Below are 19614 nucleotides of genomic sequence, written 5' to 3' on the forward strand. Positions count from 1 at the left end.
TAGAGGTCCCTAGGTTTATTTGACTTGTTTCGTCTAAAGTTGGCAATCTGAATGTTTAGAAAATCCTTAGGTTTGATCATAGGTTGACTTTATGGTTATCGGGTTCAGATTTTGATTTTGGAACTTGGAATAGATCCATTTTGCTATTTGAAACTTGTCTAAAAAATTAGTGTAATTCTGAGTTGGTTTGACAGGAATCAGACGCTTGATTATGCCTCTAGCTACTCTTGAGTTTCCTTTTGGATTTCATGTGTTTTAATGTCCGATTAGTGGTTGTGGATGTTATTTGGATACTTTGATCGTGCGAGTGAGTTCGTATGATATTTTTAGACTTGTGTGCATGTTTGATTTGGAGTCCGAGGGCCTCGGGTGAGTTTCAAATATGTTACGGATGAGTTTGGGCACTAATGCATCCACTAGTGTGCTTTCAGTTCTGATGTTTGTTGTAGATATAGCAAATGTGGGGTCTAGCTCACATTTTCGAGCCTAGCTTTTGCGAACAGGAGTTCACATTTGTGATGTTGGGCCGGTAGGCTAGAACTTCGCTTTTGCAAAGAAACAGTTTACAATTGCGATCTCAGAATCGCATTTGTGATACATTTGTGAAGTGTTTTTCTGCATTTGCAATTTTGCGGGAGGGGGGGGGGGGGGCAGTTTGCATTTGCAAATAAAATGTCGTATTTGCGACTAAGCTGGGTAAAACAGGGAAAAACGGGATTTAACTTATTTTACACCATTTCCCCATTACTTTTTATGAGTTTTTAATATCAAATCTAGGATTTCCATGGTAGAAATTAGGGATTTGAGTAGAATTTGAAAATTTCCCAAAATTAAGATTTAAACCACAAATTGAGTTCGGATTTCGAAACCAATCATATAACTAGGCTCAAAGGTGAATGGATAGTCGAATTTTGGCCCGGATCTCGAATTTTGACCAAGCAAGCCCGGGGTTGACTTTTGTTGACCTTTCAATTTCAACAAAGATTGAACCTTTTTCATTAATGGGTAGTTCCTAAAGCTTATTTTGAATTATCTGAACGATAATTGACTAGATTCAGTTTGTTTGGAGGCTTGTTCAAAAGGCAAAGCCATGAGTGGTTGATTGATTTTGTTTCGGAGTGAGGTAAATGTAGTATCTAACTTTTACTTGAGAGAATTAGGATTTGCTGGTTGTTTGCTATTTGAATTATGAGATAAAATGGCGTATATGCATGGTGACGAGTGTATATGTGCTGCTATGGGATTTAAGTAGGCAGAGTTTGGGCTATTTACTTTCATGTCTTCATTTATCCCATATTATCTCTTGTTACATATTTTAATTGATACATGTTCATATTTGTTATTCATGCTTTACTTGTTACATGCCATGTAATTGATACTTGTTTCTATATGCATATCTATCACCCAATATCTGCTACATATTTCTAATTGCATTAATTATATATTTTCATTGACTCATATTTTACTTGCTTTATTTGTCCTTATATTAGTTGATGCACTTTATTATGTTATTCCATTCACGTGAGCCATTTAGTTACTCTGGTATTAATGTTTTGCCAAGATTTGGGATTATGAGGTATTGGTTATCCTTCGTTTCTACTGGTAGTTCTTTAATGTTCCGCTCATTCATTTCCTTTCGTGTTGAGATTTTTGTCAATGGTTGTGTTGAGTTGTCAAAATCATTGGGGATCAGGTTGCACACTACAACAATTATTGTGTTAAGTGTTGGGATCCGGTTGCATGCCACGACATAGTTGATGTGTTATAGTTATTTGTTGTTGTAAAGTTTTATCTCGACCTTGTAATATGAGATTTGAGATCATATTATTCTGGGGCCTTCTGGTAATTGATATTCGGGTCTGAGTATATGAGTTTACTGCTTTATTTCTTTTCCTGTATTCTGTTATTATTATTTTATACAAGTTTATTGTGAGTGACTTGCCATAGCCTCGTCACTACTTCGTCGAGATTAGGCTTGACGCTTATAGAGTACTTGGGGTCGGTTGTACTCATGCTACACTTCTGCACCTCTTGTGCATATTCCGGTGTTGGTCCTAGTAGTGCGTAGCGAAGACTGCTCAAATTCAACTACTTTTGGAGAGTTGAGGTAGAGGTGCTGGTGTTTGCAGTCCTTGAAGTCCCCTTCTTCATATTTTACTGTTTATATAGTTCAAACAGTTGTAACTTAGTTCAGACTATATTTGTAGTTTTCTTGTTACTCATGTACTTGTGATTCCAAATTTCTAGGTGTAAATTTAGTACATTGTTATTTATGTAATACTTTGTTCATTCCCGAGTTTATCAATTGTTAGTTATCACTACTCTGTTATAATTTGTTAAGACTGGTTAAGTAATCAACTAACGTTGGTTTGCCTAGCAAGTGGATGTTAGGCGTCATCATGACCCCACGATTGGAATTTCGGGTCGTGACAAATTGGTATCAGAGCACTAGGTTGCCTAGGTCTCACGAGTCATGAGCAAGCTTAGTAGAGTCTGGAGGATCGGTATGGAGACGTCTGTACTTATCTTCTAGAGACTGTAGGGCTTTAGGAAAATTTCACTTCTTACTTTCTCTATCGTGTGATTTTATTCTATCATTGAAGTTTGAATCATTCCATTCTTGTTCCCTCGCAGATGGTGAGGAGATGCACAACATCCATAGCCGGGCATGAGCCGGAGCCCCAGGTTGCAGCCACTACCAGGGTAAGGGGTAGGGGCCGAGGCAGAGCTCAGCCTAGGGCACGCAATCAACACCATTGCCAGGGGCATATGCAAGAATTTTTGTAAGCGGTGTCGAAATTTATAAAAGAACAAGAATAATAACTTTAATTATCATATTTCTTAACAAGAAATAGCTTTTATCTATTGGTTTTGTTGAGTCTTAAGTTAGAAAAGGCCCTGAGTTCAAATCCGCTTCATCATAATTTTTAACCACAGAGGCTATCTCAAATATTTACAAACAAATGTGCTAGTTGAGGTTTGAACCTTTGACCTCTTAGAGCAAAATCAGACACATAACCAACACGCCAAGAGACAACTTATATTAAGCAATTTTCATTGTTTCCTACTTATTTGTTTCCTTACAGTATTAATATATATAACTAGTAAAATTTTCCGACAAAGCGGTGTCGCATGATACCGCTTCGTTCAAGGTGCATCTTCCCCTTCCCATTACAGAGCCTCAAATCGAGTAGGAGGAGGAAGTCCCTATTCAGACTACACAAGTTGGACCTGCTCAGGTCCCGGAGGGATTCATTTCTACTCCCGTACTTTAGAACTCCCTAGTCCGCTTATTGGACCTTATGGAGAGTGTAGCCCAGGACGGAGTATTTCCTATGGCACCAACTGTCACTCAGGCTAGGAGAGGAGCCCAAACTCCCGCTAGTCACACTCCGGAGAATATGGTTCCCATATATCATACTCTGACAGTTCTAGCAATTGGAGAGGTTCAGCCCGGTAGTGCTACACAGCCCGGAAGAGGCCCACGATGTCTTCTGAGATATTGAAGACTTTGGATAAGTTCACCAAGATCTTTCCTATTAATTTTGGTCGTACACCTATCCTTCCATGGATTCAGTACCAGTTATGTGTGAGTTCCCAGAGGTATTTCCACTACAAAAAAATAGCATTTAGCAACGGTCACATTCTGTCGCTAAATTAATGTTTTCCGTCGCTACAGTTGTTTTGCGACGAATTAGTTACGGATTCATGTTGGTCCCTAAAATGCTCGTAGCTACGTTTATAGCAATGAAAAATACCAAACCGTCACAAAATTAGCGACGGATTAGCGACGACATATATTTGTAGCAAAGGTTAGCGAGGGAAATAACCGTCGCTATATTGCTTGTTTCTGTCGCTATTTTGAAGCCTTTCGTCGCTGCAATACATAGTAAAATTGTGTCGCTATTTTACGGGATAAATTTAGCTACGGAAAGTATCCGTCGCTAATTAATTTTTAATATATTGCTGTAACAACTCAACCGGTCATTTTGAGCTTTTGCGTATTGCTCGCCAGTTCTCGGGCATGACTTGCTCCATGTGATGTATTATGACTTATGTAAATCATTGGTTTTGGTTTTCAGGGTAATCAGAATAAATTTGGAAGAACAGTTCTCAGTTTGAAGCTTGAAATTTGAAAGGTTTGACCAAGTTTTGACTTGTTTGTATATGATCTCGGATTAGAATTTTTATGATTTGGTTAGCTCCGTTAGGTGAGTTGGGACTTAGGAGCGTGATCAGAATACATTTTGGAGGTCCGTGGAAGTTTAGGCTTGAATTGGCGAAATTGAGATTTTGACGTTTTTCGGTTGACAGGTGAGATTTTGATATAGGGGTCGGAATGGAATTCCGGATGTTGCAGTAGCTCCTTTGTGTCATTTGTGACGTGTGTGCAAAATTTCAGGTCATTCGGACGAGGTTTGATAGACTTTTTGATCGAAAGCGGAATTTGAAAGCTCTTGAAATTCTTAGGCTTGAATCCGATGTGATTTTGGTGTTTTGAGCGTTTCAAAGTTTGGAACAAGTTTGAATGAGGTTATGGGATATGTTGACATGTTTGGTTGAGATCCCGAGGGCCTCGGGTGAGTTTCGGAAGATTAAACGGATCAATTTTGGACTTTGGAGTTGGCAGTTTCTGCCGGTGTTGTGTTATAGATGAATTGTTCTTCGCGTTCGCGGTCAGGGACTCGCGTTCCTGAAGGGTGTTTTTGTGTAATGATATTTTTGTTCTATGCGCTCGCGAGGATTAGAACGTGAACGCAAAGGTGGAGGATTCATGTGCATCGCGGATGCGAGACTAGGGCCGCGTTCGCGTATAGGAGAAAGGTCATTGGGCACCCCAGGCCCATGTGCTATGCATTCGTGAGAGTTGCATCACGTTGGCGAAAGCCTGATATGGTGAAGCATCGCGTTCGATTGGAATTGTCCGCGTTCGCGAAAGGAAAAATGGAGAGGCAGTGAATTTGGTCTACACGAATGCGAGAGGCTGGTCGCGTTCGCGATGAAGGATTTCAGGCCTGGGCAGAAGGTTTAAATAGTCATCTCGTCCGTGATTTTAGGGTTTATTTCTTCCATTGTTGATCATTATTGGAGCTTTTTGAAGAGGATTTAAGAGGGATTCAATGTAAAATTGGTAAGATTCATGGACTTAAAACTCGGTTTTAATGTAAAATCTACCTAATTAATCATGGAATCTAAGCCTAAAATTGAAAAACTAGGGCTGGAAATTGGAGACCTAGAATTTGGGATTTGAGGGGTCATTTGTGGATGGATTTTGATGCTTTTTGTATGAATGAACTCGGGGAGTGATATGGAATCCATTGATGTGAATTTTATCAGAATCCGAGACATGGGCCCGAGGGTCGGATTTTGGTAATTTCGGGATTTGTGTTGTATATTGATTATTTTCGTTTGGGATTCGTTCCCTTAGCATATGTTGACGCCGTGATTCTGATTTTGGATAGATTCGACATGAGTGGAGGCCGATTCGAGGGGCAAAGGAGTCGCGGGCTAGAGATTTGACCGGATTGAGGTGAGTAATGATCGTAAATGATGTTCTGAGGGTATGAAACCCCGTATTGCACATCGTTGTGCTATATTGAGGTGACGCACACGCTTGATGACGAGCGTGGGGTCGTGCACTGTTGGGGATTGTGACTTAGTCCATCCCGAATGACTATTTTACCGCGTATTTGACTGAAATCTATTTGGTATCATCATTATTTGGGCTGAATGCCATATTTGGGCCTCATGCCAACTATTTGAACCCTTCGGGAATTTTTATTGATATTTCCTCACTGTTTTGACTTTATACTTGAACTCAGTCATTTTATATTTAACTGTTTTCATACTCAGCCATTTTTATTATATTTTAACACTTAAATGATCTTTTAAATGATAATCAGGTTGAGAATCATGTTTTGCTACTACCGTGTGGCTTGTGAGGATTTTTGACTGAGTAAGGCCAAGGTCCTATAGTGTAAGAAAACATTGATCATGATTTGAGGCCGAGGGCCTGAGATATGTATGCCACGAGGTGGCTTGTTGATATGAGGCCGAAAGCTTAGAGATGATGCCACGAGATGGCTTGATATGGCGCTTGGGCCGTAAGGGGCCCTCCCAGGAGTATGCATACTCCAAGTGAGCGCGGGTACCTATTGTGATGTGAGATATAGCCCGAGGGGATGGTATTGTTCTGAGATATTGCCCGAGGGGCGAATTTGCTGACATTGTGCCCGAGGGGCGAACCTTTATATGTTTATCTTGCTTAATTGTCTATCATTACCTGTTTAAGTGTTGAAAAGGCATTTCATGAAGTTTAAAACAAACTTAAATAATTTTTCATATCTTTACTGATTCATTATTTTACTGGTTTTACTGCTTCATTATAGCCTGTAATGTGCCTTACGTGATTTTTTTGCTTTCAGTCTTTATTTATGATTATTACTCGTTGAGTTGGAGTACTCACTTTACTCCCTGCACCCCGTGTGCAGATTCAGGCGCATCTGGTCCCGCTACCGAGTGTTGATCTTTTCATCCCAGGAGGATCCGAAGATTCTCTAGGTAGCTACCGGCGTTCGCAGCCCAGAGCTTCTTCCCTTATCTTATTTCTCTTTGTTTTAGTTTGTATTGAACTCTGTAGACCTTTCTTGATTATTTCGGATTTTAGATGCTCATGACTAGTGACACCCCGGTATGGGGCTGAGTTGGGTTGTTTTCTGCAAATTATACTATTATTTGCTACTTTGAGATTCTATTTATTATGCTTTAGACTTATTTCTTATTGTTTGATTGTTAAAAACTGAAATGGGAAAGTATCCGCTGCCCATGTCTTCACGAGAGGCGCCATCACGATCGGGTCCGGATTTAGGGTCGTGACAAGTTGGTATCAGAGCCTAGGTTATATATAGGTCTCACGAGTCATGAGCAGGTTTAGTAGAGTCTCGCGGATCGGTACGGAGACATCTGTATTTATCCTCGAAAGGCTGCAGAACCTTTAGGAAAAACTTCACATTCTTGAATTCTTATCGTGCATTATTGATTCAGCTTGAAATATAACTCTTTGAATTCTTTCCACGCGTTCGTTGCGCGCATGAGCACTCAGTATCAGATATGCATCGATGGCTTGTGATTTCCTGATCGAGGGACGAGATGTGATCTCTGTGTGTTGATGTTGGCTCATCTGGAGGACTTGAGGCTGGATTTTTACCTATAGCTTGAGCCTTGAGCTGTTGATTGCGTGAGCGTGTGTTTTTGGATCTATATGTGATGTTGTGTCCCTATTAAGGGAAGTAATGACTGGATTAGTTACGTGATGAGTGTGATGTGACTGCGAGATGTATTCATATGATTTGGAGGTGACGAGAAGGGTTTGCTGGAGGATAAAAGAACTATTAGGTGGTTGGTTTCCATCTTGATTCGAGGTATAGCCCCGAGTTATAGGCGTGTGAAGAATCTTTTCATGTTTCTTAGTTGGGAGTGAAGTAAATTTCATGTTGCGGTATGAGTTCAGACTCAGGTAGATTAAGTGACTGCATAGTGTTTATGACGATGGAACGTATATAAAAATGTTAGTTGGAGGCAAAGCAGGTGGGTTATCTCCTGCAGAGTGTTCTGAGATTGTGTGATCCTTATGTTGTCTGTTAGAAGATCTCATTTACAAGTGAAATATATGTGTTAAAATTTAAATTTGGGTCGCTTAAGAGAGTGGGATTGACTGTTGCGAGGGTGAAGGAGAGATTTGCAGAAGATTTAAAGTACCAGATGGTTTGTGTTTCACGAGCTTATGAAGGATGGAGTTTAATCTCACTATGGTATTATGGTAGTAATGGAGTATATGCATGATGAGTTATTGTGTGTGTTTTGATCTATGGCTTTGAGCCAAGTGGGGGATTCTGCTCTTGATTAGTGGATTGCATGGTTATGTGCCATGTTGGTTCCAGTTTGAGGCGTGCGGGTAAATCAGTTATGGCTTACGGAGATTGAGACCGAGGATGGCTCGAGCAAAGAAAAAAAAATCGACAAAAGTTATGTTATGCTTCATAGGTGTATGAGAATCATGGAGTGTCTGAAGTGGTTATTGGTAAAAAATGCTCGGTGCATAAAGCAGGAAGTTGCTGGGTTGCATTAAGGTGAGGTCACATTCTGCAGTGTCAGGAGTGCTAATGAGGCACAGGTTGTTTGTTTCATTTGATCAGGCTAGTTGCGGTTTGAGTAGAGTGGATGACTCTAGGGAATGGTTCTAAGTGCTCAAGATTTGCATGTAATAATTGGAGATTTTCAGGTTGTATTTTTTGGCCAGAAACTGAGGTTTGCATTTGGAGGGTGTCAAGATTTGTGGTATTTCTATATCAACTATGAGATTCTATTTATCAACATCAGGAAGGTGAAGGTAACATATTTAGATCCGCAGGAAGTCTCTTCGGAGTAAAGTATTTCGAATGTGGTCTTTGGGGAGAGTATTCAGCGGCTTATGAGCCTTAGACGGTGTGGTTTTATGCTTGGGTCTAATGTGGTGAGTCTGGGTTGAGGAATGGTAGTGTTATAGCAAGAAGAAGTATCAAGTTGAAGGTAAATCAGAAGGAACTTGAATAAGTGGGATGGCTTGGTAGTAGGCCGGATCAGCAGGGTAAGGATATGATTAGTTCTTTGGATGCTTATGAGGTAATGAGTTTATCCAAGTGTTTCACAGCAATGCTCTTGGTTTTTAGTGGCCTGCGTAGCTTGGTTGAGTTAGAAGGATTCAGTCTTGGCAGTTTAGTGTTGTGCAAATGGAATTCAGAGAGTTTTTGATGGTTTCTACCACGGTTAGAGATGCGTATTTTCTACGAGTGTGAGGAGCATGAGATGTGTAATGGTTTTATTCTAGATGGGATCAATGGAAAGTTCTTGGCTGGTTGAGTACGTAGATGTTTGTGGCTCGGAAGGGATATGAAGTTCTCATGATTGTCTTAGGAGGGTATAGTATATGCGGTATGTGGTGTAGGATCGAGATTGGCATGTGTAAGGTCACAATTCCGTTTGGGAAGGAAGGTCACAAATTCTTGGGCAGCACAGGCAGCTTCAGATGATTAAGGAAATGGTATTACTAAGTGGTGTGGCTTGATGAGGGTATACGTTTCAGAAGAAGGGCAACATGATTGAGTTGATGACACTTCAGTAGTATTGTGGCACTCTCTTGATGGATCGACTACTGATATTCGAGTTTGCTTGTTGGCATAGAAGAACTATAGTAGTACCTCTCGTGGGATGATTGGGTATTAGAGGTGCGTTGTATATTCGGACAGTGGAGTTGGTATCAGATGTGGTGATTCGTATGCTATATGGAGTTGGAAACTGGGAGTTCTCATGGACAGGTTAGGTCGTGGTTGTGGATCGCGTATGTCAGTCTTGTGTGGTAACTATGGGAGGTTTGGAGACCCGAGTGGATCTTTGTTGCTTGGTATGTTGGATTTTGATGTAATACGGGTATAAAATATTTGTTTCCGTGTCGTGTTATGCTGGACAATTACGCTAAGTCGACAATGTTGGCTATGCGAGGAATGCTACGGATTGAGTGGCGAGGTTCGACGGATTATATTCCCAGTAGGGTGGTGTCATTTTTGAAGACCCAGCGGATGGCTGGGAAGGGTTGCCTTTCTTATTTGGCCTTCGTGATGGATGTCAGTGCAGAGACTCCTACTATTGATTCAGTTCTAGTGATGAGGGATTTTTCTGGATGTGTTTCTTTCTGCCGGGCATACCGCCGGACAAGGTTGTTGATTTCGATATTGATTTGGTGCTGTCCATCGTATCGTATGACACCGGTAGAGTTAAAAGAGTTGAAGGAACAACTTTAGGAACTCCTTGATAAGGGGTTCATTGGTAGACCTATATGGATATGTGTTCTGCATCGAGATAGCTTTGTGGAATTCGAGTTTCTATCGGTAGGGGATGTGTTGATTCGGTTGTTATTGAGCTATTAGTGTTCTGAGGTGATCTATGAGTTACTCGTCTGTGTTGCAAGGCGATATGATTCGTTGGTTATCAGCACCCATGGTGCGATTTTATTGAAGTCTTTCAGTGGAATTCGAGCGGGGAGAGCATTGGGTAATGCTCGGTGGATGTCGTATCGATTGTGTCCCTTCGGGTATGTGTACTGTTATGTCAATTGCTTCGCGGTGGTTATGATGATTGCTTTGGTTTTAGGCATCATATTGCACATAGTTGTCGATTTTGAGCATAGTGACGTGAGGTGTTTCATGTGGACTAGTGTTTGGATGAGGTCGCGCATTGGAGTGAAGCTATGTGGAGGTATGATCCTGCGGGTTATATTCGTGTGTTCTGTTTCTATGATGTGTGATAGGTTCTCAGCATTGTGTGTGGTGGTACCGGTGAGTTTGCGGTATAGCTCTTTCATTTGAGTCATTTTCAACATTTGAGTATGTTCGGATTTTTGCTTATTGGTGCGCGGATTGCACAAGTTTCGACTTTAGCCTAAATTGATGTGTCATGTCACCAGAGTAATTGTGTTGGATTATATGAGAAAGTTGGGGTCTTTAATGAATACAAACGGTCTCGATTTCAGCATGTTAGAAGGATAATATCGAGGTTCGGCTCAGAAATTTGCTATGGTCTTTGCCAAAGGAGAAGTGGCTTCATGAATGGTTGATTTGAGAAATGGTTATGGCTTACTGTGTGTTTTCTTTATCATTGGCAGTATATGAAAGTGTTGGAATGAGACTTTAGTTGATAAGAGATTTTCTACCGATATTCGGTTGTTGTGTGTAGCTGCTGTGATTAGAAGTTATCACTACAAGTGTTTGAGTTATGTGGTATATCATGTAATTGCACCTGAGGTTGTAGGTATGGGTTATTACAGCTGGTTCGGGCTTATTTAGAGTATAGATGTGAGATTCTGATCTTGTGGATGATTTCAGAAGTGGAAATGTGGTTCTAAGGTTAATGGGCTAGGTTGGATTGTGAAATTTCAGTCACGTTGTATTATCGGACCTATATGAGATAGGGTGACGTGGGATCACCCCCGGGTATATGCATGGTAAGGTTATTAATCCCGATTGGAATTCTTATGATTTGGTTAGCTCCGCTAGGTGATTTGGGACTTAGGAGCATGATCGGAATGCAATTTGGAGGTCCATGGAAGGTTTAGACTTGAATTGGCGAAATTGAGATTTTGGCATTTTCCGGTTGATAGGTGAGATTTTGATATATGGGTCAGAATGGAATTCCGAAAGTTGCAGTAGCTCAGTTGTGTCATTTGTGACGTGTGTGCAAAATTTCAGGTCATTCGGACGAGGTTTGATAGGCTTTTTGATCGAAAGCATAATTTGAAAGTTCTTGAAATTCTTAGGCTTGAATCCGATGTGATTTTGGTGTTTTGATGTTATTTTGAGCGTTTCGAAGGTTGGAACAAGTTTGAATGAGGTTATGGGATATGTTGACATGTTTGGTTGAGGTCCCGAGGGCCTCGGGTGAGTTTCGAATGGTTAAACGGATCAATTTTGGACTTTGGAGTTGGTAGTTTCTGCTGGTGTTGTGTTGCAGACGAATTGTTCTTCGCGTTCACGGTGGGGGACTTGCACTTGCGAAGGGTGTTTTTGTGTAATGATATTTTTGTTCTATGCATTCGCGAGGATTAGAATGCAAACGCGAAGGTGGAGGATTCATGTGCATCGCAGAAGCGAGACTAGGGTCGCGTTCGCGTAGAGGAGAAAGGTCGTTGGGCACCCCAGGCCCATGTGCTATGCGTTCGCGAGAGTCGCATCGCGTTCGCGAAAGCCTGGTATAGCAAAGCATCGCGTTCGCGTGGAATTGTCTGCGTTCGTGAAGGAAAAAATGGAGAAGCAATGAATTTGGTCTACGCGAATGCGAGAGGCCGGTCGCGTTCGCGATGAAGGATTTCAGGCCTGGGCAGAAGGTTGAAATAGTCGTCTTTTCCGCGATTTTAGAGTTTATTTCTTCCATTGTTGATCGGTTTTGGAGCTTTTTGAAGAGTATTGAAGAGGAATTCAAGGGGAATCACTTGGAGGTAAAATTCATGGACTTAAAACTCGGTTCTAATGTGAAATCTACCTAATTAATCATGGAATCTAAGCCTAAAATTGAAGAACTAGGGCAAGAAATTGGAGACCTAAAATTTGGGATTTGAGGGGTCATTTGTTGATAAATTTTGATGTTTTTGGTATGAATGAACTTGGGGAGTGATAGGGAATCCATTGATGTGAATTTTATCGGAATCCGAGACGTGGGCCCGGTGTCGGGTTTTAGTAATTTCGGGATTTGTGTTGTATATTGATTATATTCGCTTGGGCTTCGTTCTCTTAGCATATATTGACGTCGTGATTCTGATTTTGGATAGATTCGATGCGAGTAGAGGCCGATTCGAGGGGCAAAGGCGTCACGGGCTAGAGATTTGACCGAATTGAGGTGAGTAATGATCGTAAATGAGGTTCTGAGGGTATAAAATCCCGGATTGCACATCGTTGTGCTATATTGTGGTGACGCACACGCTTGATGACGAGCATGAGGTCGTGCACTGTTGGGGATTGTGACTTAGTCCGTCCCGAATGACTATTTTACCGCGTATTTGACTGAAATCTATTTGATATCATCATTATTTGGGTTGAATGCCATATTTGGGCCTCATGTCAACTATTTGAACCCTTCGGGGATTTTTATTGATATTTTCTCACTGTTTTGACTTTATACATGAACTCAGTCATGTTATATTTCACTGTTTTCATACTCAGCCATGTTTACTACTATTTTAACACTTAAATGATCTTTTAAATGATAATCAGGTTGAGAATCATGTTTTGCTACTGCCGAGTGGCTTGGAGGATTTTTGAATGAGTAAGGCCAAGGGCCTATATTGTAAGGAAACACTAATCATGATTTGAGGCCGAGGGCCTAAGATATGTACGCCACGAGGTGGCTTGTTGATATGAGGCCGAGAGCTTAGAGATGATGCCACGAGAAGGCTTGATATGGCGCTTGGGCCATAAGAGGCCCTCCCAGGAGTATGACACTCCCAGTGAGCGCGGGTACCCATTGTGATGTGAGATATAGCCCGAAGGGCTGGTATTGTTCTGAGATATTGCCCAAGGGGTGGATTTGCTGACATTGTGCCCGAGGGGCGAACCTTTATGTGTTTATCTTGCTTAATTGTCTATCATTACCTGTTTAATTGTTGAAAAGGTATTTCATGAAGTTTAAACCAAACTTAAATGATTTTTCATATCTTTACTGATTCACTGTTTTACTGGTTTTACTGCTTCATTATAGCCTGTAATGTGCCTTACGTGATTTTTTTACTTTCAGTCTTTATTTATGATTATTACTCGTTGAGTTGGAGTACTCACTTTACTCCTTGCACTCCATGTGCAGATTCAGGCGCATCTGGTCCCACTACTGAGTGTTGATCTTTTCAGCCCAGGTGGATCCGAAGATTCTCTAGGTAGCTGGCGGCGTTCGCAGCCCAGAGCTTCTTCCCTTATCTTATTTCTCTTTGTAGACTTTTCTTGATTATTCCGAATTTTAGATGCTCATGACTAGTGACACACGGTATCGGGCTGAGTTGGTTGTTTTCCGCAAATTATACTATTATCTGCTACTTTGAGATTCTATTTATTATGCTTTAGACTTATTTCTTATTGTTTGACTGTTAAAAACTGAAATGGAAAAGTGTCGGCTGGCCTTGTCTTCACGAGAGGCGCCATCACGAGCGGGTCCAGATTTAGGGTCGTGACAATTGCTGACTTTTTAAAATTCTTTTTATTTATTATTTTAAATGTACCCTGTTCTAGCATATTACATAAAAGCTATTAAATACACTTAATAAAAAATCACTGATATTAATATAAATTAACAATATATTTAACAAGGTCCACAATATATAGCATAATGCATATAACAGTATCGTTAAGTACAAAAAATCCACAAGGACCAACAATAAAGTCCAACAAAGTAGGCTAACTATGCGAGGGTGGAGAGTTACGGTCATCATCAGAACCCAATGCATGAACCTCATCAATGTTAGCAGCAGTAGAAGATGTAGGAACTATAGGTGCCACATCTAATGGGTAGTTGGTAAGATCAGTATTTGGCTGATGCGAGGGTAAGGAAACTAATTTGCGTACCCTCTCAACGATTACAGGAACTATATGATCTGTCAGTGCAGGAATCAATCGCATCACTAACTCATCCAGATTCCCTGTCGATGTTGATTGAGCATTTGGAGGTGTCGCTGACGATGTAGCATCGGATCAAAAGAGCCATCAAGATTTGGCCCGTAGTAGCATTTTGCTTGAGATCCAAGATCATATACTCTTCTTTTCTTTTATCCTCCTTCGGCTTGATAATATGCTTTACACTGATCAATATCAGATTGAGTTTGTGTTTGTTGTTGTAATATCTCCTGATATTTTCCTGTAGAAGAGTTAATAATTAATGAAATAAAAAAACTAAATAATATTGAGCATTCAATTTACAAAATGAAAAAAATATATGAAAGTAAAGTCAATAAAATTATTTAAAAAGCTATCTTACATGTACGATTCGGGCTTTCTCACAACAAAAGATTTTCCATCATTACCATGTGTATAGACATGCAAATGCAACTCACTTGATGTTGGATCTCGATCCTTTTTAACAGCCTATACAAAGGGAACCTCAATAAAGGTAACCTTAATGATCATTTCAGACAACACAAATCCAGAGAACAACGTATTCAAAAAGGTAAAGATTATGTGAAGCTAAACAAGTGTGACACAAGGCATGCAGCCATTAATATCCAGAGAACAACATATTCAGATGTAGTTTTCTTGTTTGTACAAAAATCAATCTTCATTTCCATTTACTAGTAACAGATGCTCTAGGAACAAAAATCAATCTTCTACAGACTCAACATGTCTTTAGCAAACACATTACTGCTGCTTCTGACTTCTTATGCAATGACAATTAGTTGCATTTAATCTTCATTTCCATTTACTAGTTAATATATTTTCTCAGGCTTCTCAAACAAGTGGCAATTCTGCAACATCAAAGGAAAAGGTAATATGTAAGTTCAAAATGCTCATTCAGAGCTAACACTTGTTACAGTTAAAATTAGCTCAGCTGGAGATCCTCTCAGTAACCAAAAGAAAAGAATCATCATTAGTCATAGGATCCTGTAATATTCTTTTATATCTAACCAAATGTCAGTTCATTAGAAAAAGAACTAGGCTATTTTGCAGCAACACCAGGGAATATTGTGATGAAATACACGAAGTGCAACACTAGCAATTCCATCATTTTAAGACGTTCTAGAGACACTATTAGTATAACTGGGCTCCATTCGCCAGATGAACATTAGTTGAAGCTGGGTGTCTGTTGTAACTAACTAACTTTTAATTAATTATCAGTTTGCTTTATCCACTATATCAGCATTGACGGCCACGAAATAAATGCTTCACACTGTTAAGTAGCCGCTGCCAATCATACTTTCTGTTACAGACAATGCCATTCCTCAGCATTAAGGTCTTGTATATATGACAAATCAAAGTTTTACTGGAACCAGGGCTTAAAGCACTTGAATGCTATCTGCTGATTTAGAATAGACTATAACATACTCAGGCCAAAGAGATTATATGTGTGATTCCTTCTATTAGTACATAAACCACTACGATGAGTAGAACTAGAACCAATACAGAATTACAGGCCAAAGCTGGTACCACACAGAATAAGCAACCTATGTGTTATTCTCAGACAACAACGACACCTAAAGGTACAATGTTTCCTGAATCTCCTGCAAGTGGAAAACTTCCCAGCACTCCATGGAGAAATTCCAGAATTAATAAGCTAAAGGACACAAGGTTTGACTCTTTTAAAAAATACACACAAAAATACTAGCAGCAAACCATAAGAAAGAAACAATCTTTCTTCTAATCCACTATCTATAATTCCATATGAGCATAGACACAACCAAAAACAAATGCAGAAACAATTTCAAACACCCAAATAGGCAGGTATACACATGCATGCCTCACAAAGAGCCCTAAGAAAAGGATTCCTCTTGGGAATTCTGTTGCTGATACAGTAGGTCTATTCTATGTAAACAGACAAACTACAGAATTTTGGAGTACCATTTTTAGGCCAAAAACAGATGTTATCCAACTGCTAACTACAATTTCGGCACACATTGACAACCCAAATTTTTCGAAAAGAAATTCTCAAACAATAATTTCAAGCACAGTATATTAAAAACAGAACAAGAGACAATCCACTTAAAAGTTTCTTGCGATGCTCCCCAACATTGATAGAGCCACCTGTGTGAGTCCCAGTGGCAACTCCGCTCCCACCACAACGATTTTTTGCATTTATTTATGACGTTCAACACATTTAGGATCTTTCCAAAGTCTCAACCAACTTTCCGACGCATTATTTGGAATAGTGTCCGGCTGCGCCCCACTTGATTGTAGTTTGCTAATAAAATTATTGTATCTTTTTGCTGCCCTACGCTCCCATTGGATCCGCACCACAGTATCAATTGAAGAATCCCGGTAGAATGCCTTCTGAATAATTTTATAAAGTAATAACATTAATAAGTTACATATCAAAGTTAATATACTTTCTAAATCCAATTGTGATGGCTATACCTTGAATTCTCCAAAATAATTTCTTTTATCTCATTTGAGACGCTTTTCCAATCGATTCAATCAGGATCAAGTTCATGCTTGAAACACTTAGTTATACACTCAGAGCATTCAAATGAAGGCTCTGACCTGAACAAATTAGAAGACATTATTTAAAGGCATACCATATATCAATGAAATATACTAAAGTAATAGTACAAGTATGGACTAACCCTGTAGGAGAAAGAGTAAGAAGCGTCCGCGGCCCGCGGGTACTGCTACACTCAATTTCGCCTATTATATTGCTTTGAGAAGATGTACCCTCGCCTTTTGTGTTGCTCTGATTAGGGGTATTTGGAGATGGTTCCAAATTAATAGTTGGGGTACTACCATGGCCTGATATTTGAATAGGTGGCGCACTACTAGAACCTAATGTTTGAACTTGATTGATGTGATCTGGTCCACCTGAGGAACTCGTACCACCTTGTTGAGTACTGATTGTGGGAATGGGAACAGTAGGCATATTTTCACGAGTAGCAAAATTACCCCTAACAGAAGATTTACCTACACGGCCTGCGCTACCTCTACCTCTACCTCGAGGCATATCTACAAAATAAATAAATAAAAGAAGGATATGAAACAATGCATATCTAAATAAAATATGGCAAGAATTGGTTCTCAATGTGGTTGCATCAAATCTATTTCAAAAAAAATTATAAGACTTAGTTAAATATAATAAGCCAATTCAAGTACATAATTAAAAGATAATAATTTTTATAGTCTTACATATTCCTTGAACCAAATAGTAAAACACGTTTCGAGACTCTCATTTATTTGATCCTAAGATAGATTGGGGAATTCTTCTTGCAACCGTTGAATGTACATACTTCATTGCAACAAAATAAGTTAAATACAGACTCAAACTATATGGATATATTTATTATTATTAAAAACTGATACCTTACAAATGATTCAACCTCTACACAATTTAGTAGAATATAAGTTTGGGCTGCCTTGATTTCTTCGAGGGACAAACTTCTCTTTTTCCTTCTCCCCATAGTCGGCCTGGATGGGTGAATATTGATAAATTTCCTTCAAGATCTTCCATAACACCACCATCATTATTACGGGCCACATTATGATTACGTGTCATGACATGAGGTTCAAAATAATGAGAAAATAATTGTGTTGATTCCATCATCAAGTATGCTTCACAAATTGAACCCTCGACACTAGCTTTATTCGCTATCATTTTTTTAAGAGTTCGAAGGTACCTATACAAGCAAATGGATATATCATTAAATTCATAAAATCATGTGTAGCATACTTGTCATAATAAGAGCATAAAAAGTTCATAACCTCTTAAAAGGATACATCCATCTATATTGTACAGGTCCAACAATCCTTGCTTCATATGGCAGGTGTACAAGCACATGTTCCATTGAGTTAAAAAATCTAGGGGGAAATATACGCTCTAACTTACATAACATTTGTGGGATTTCTGCCTCTAATCTCTCCATGTCCACCACTTGAAGAACAGTCGAGGTGAGATCCTTAAAAAATAAGCTCAATTCTGTTAGTGCTTGCCACACGTTACTAGGAAGTAGCTCACGAAAGACAATAGGCATTAATCGTTGCATGAAAACATGGCAATCATGACTTTTCATGCCAAATAATTTGTATTTGTCTGTGTCTAGGCATCGGCTCAAATTCAAAACATACCCATCTGAAAACTTCACATTTTCCAACTAATTGAACAAGGCAATTTTTTGATTCTTCTCTATTGTATATGCAGCTTTGGGATAGCTTCCATCAATAGGATTCCTTGGCAATTGCGATCGATTGCAATAGTTTACCATATCTTCACGTGCCTTTGGATTGTCTTTTGTTTTGACATCAACATTAAGAATTGTGTTAAATACATTTCAAAGACATTTTTCTCAATATGCATGACATCGAGATTATGTCGGATCATGCTAGAGCTCCAATAAGGAAAATCCCAAAAGATGCTTCTCTTTTTCCATCCACAACACCTAGAAATTCTCCCATTAACTTCTTCTACATCTAGCTCAGTTACTTTCCTCAGTCCCAACTCACAAATTTGGTCCAAGATTTCCTCTCCTATTCTAAGGGGTGGTGGTAGCCTTCTAATAGTCTAACCCTTACGAAAGTTTTTATGATCTCTCCTAAACGGATGATTTTGGTCAAGAAATATTCTATGACTGTCAGTTGTTTTCCCACCATGACGTAATCTAAAGGGTTGTGCTTCCTCCATACAATAAGGACATGCTAAGTTACCGACAGTTCTCCATCCAGATAACATAGAATATGCTGGAAAGTCATTGATTGTCCACATCAAAGCGACCCTTAATTGAAAATTTTGTTTTTTTGAGATGTCAAATGCTTCTACACCCGTCTCCTGATAACTAGGGATTTTGATACATTTTATACTCCTTCTTGCTTTAGTTTTAATTAGAAATTTGTACAAAATAGTCCTAAAAGGCTCACAAGTTGTGCTTGATTGCAGGTTTGATCAACAAAGTGACAAGATGTCAAAGATCAGCTCAAAAAGGAGTGAAACTTGCACAAGTATCAAGGCAAGACAAAGCTCAGACAAAACAAGGCCAGTGCGGCCGCACACCATTCTGTGCGGTCCGCACAAGTGAGGTTCAAAGAGTATGCAACTCAGGCAAATCAGGCAATGCGGCCGGATGGGATTTAATGCGGTCCGCACTGAAGTTACTGCGGCCGCACTCGATTTAGTGCGGTCCGCACAACCAAGGATCAGAGAGTTGCTATTTTTGGAGATTGAAGCCAATGCAGTCCGCGCTCCATTTCATGCAAACCGCACTAGAAAGCATCGCGGCCGCAATCTATTCTGCGCGGTCCGCATTGCCCCAGTTCAGAGAGTTTGATTTTCAAGTCTAGAGCCTTAGTGTGGCCGCACGTGATTTCATGTGGTCCGCACTAGCCCCGCAGGGGTATTTTTGTCCAGATTTTTTGGCTT

At 39.8% G+C, this 19614-nt stretch overlaps 1 pseudogene; it reads right to left on the reverse strand.

Annotated features, from left to right (window-relative positions):
* Window positions 1–13967: 13967 nt before the first annotated feature.
* Window positions 13968–18235, reverse strand: LOC104247439 (uncharacterized; annotated as a pseudogene).
* Between the last annotated feature and the right edge of the window lie 1379 nt (window positions 18236–19614).

The sequence above is a fragment of the Nicotiana sylvestris genome, chromosome 8 (genome assembly GCF_000393655.2).
Source record: "Nicotiana sylvestris chromosome 8, ASM39365v2, whole genome shotgun sequence".
NCBI lineage: Eukaryota > Viridiplantae > Streptophyta > Magnoliopsida > Solanales > Solanaceae > Nicotiana > Nicotiana sylvestris.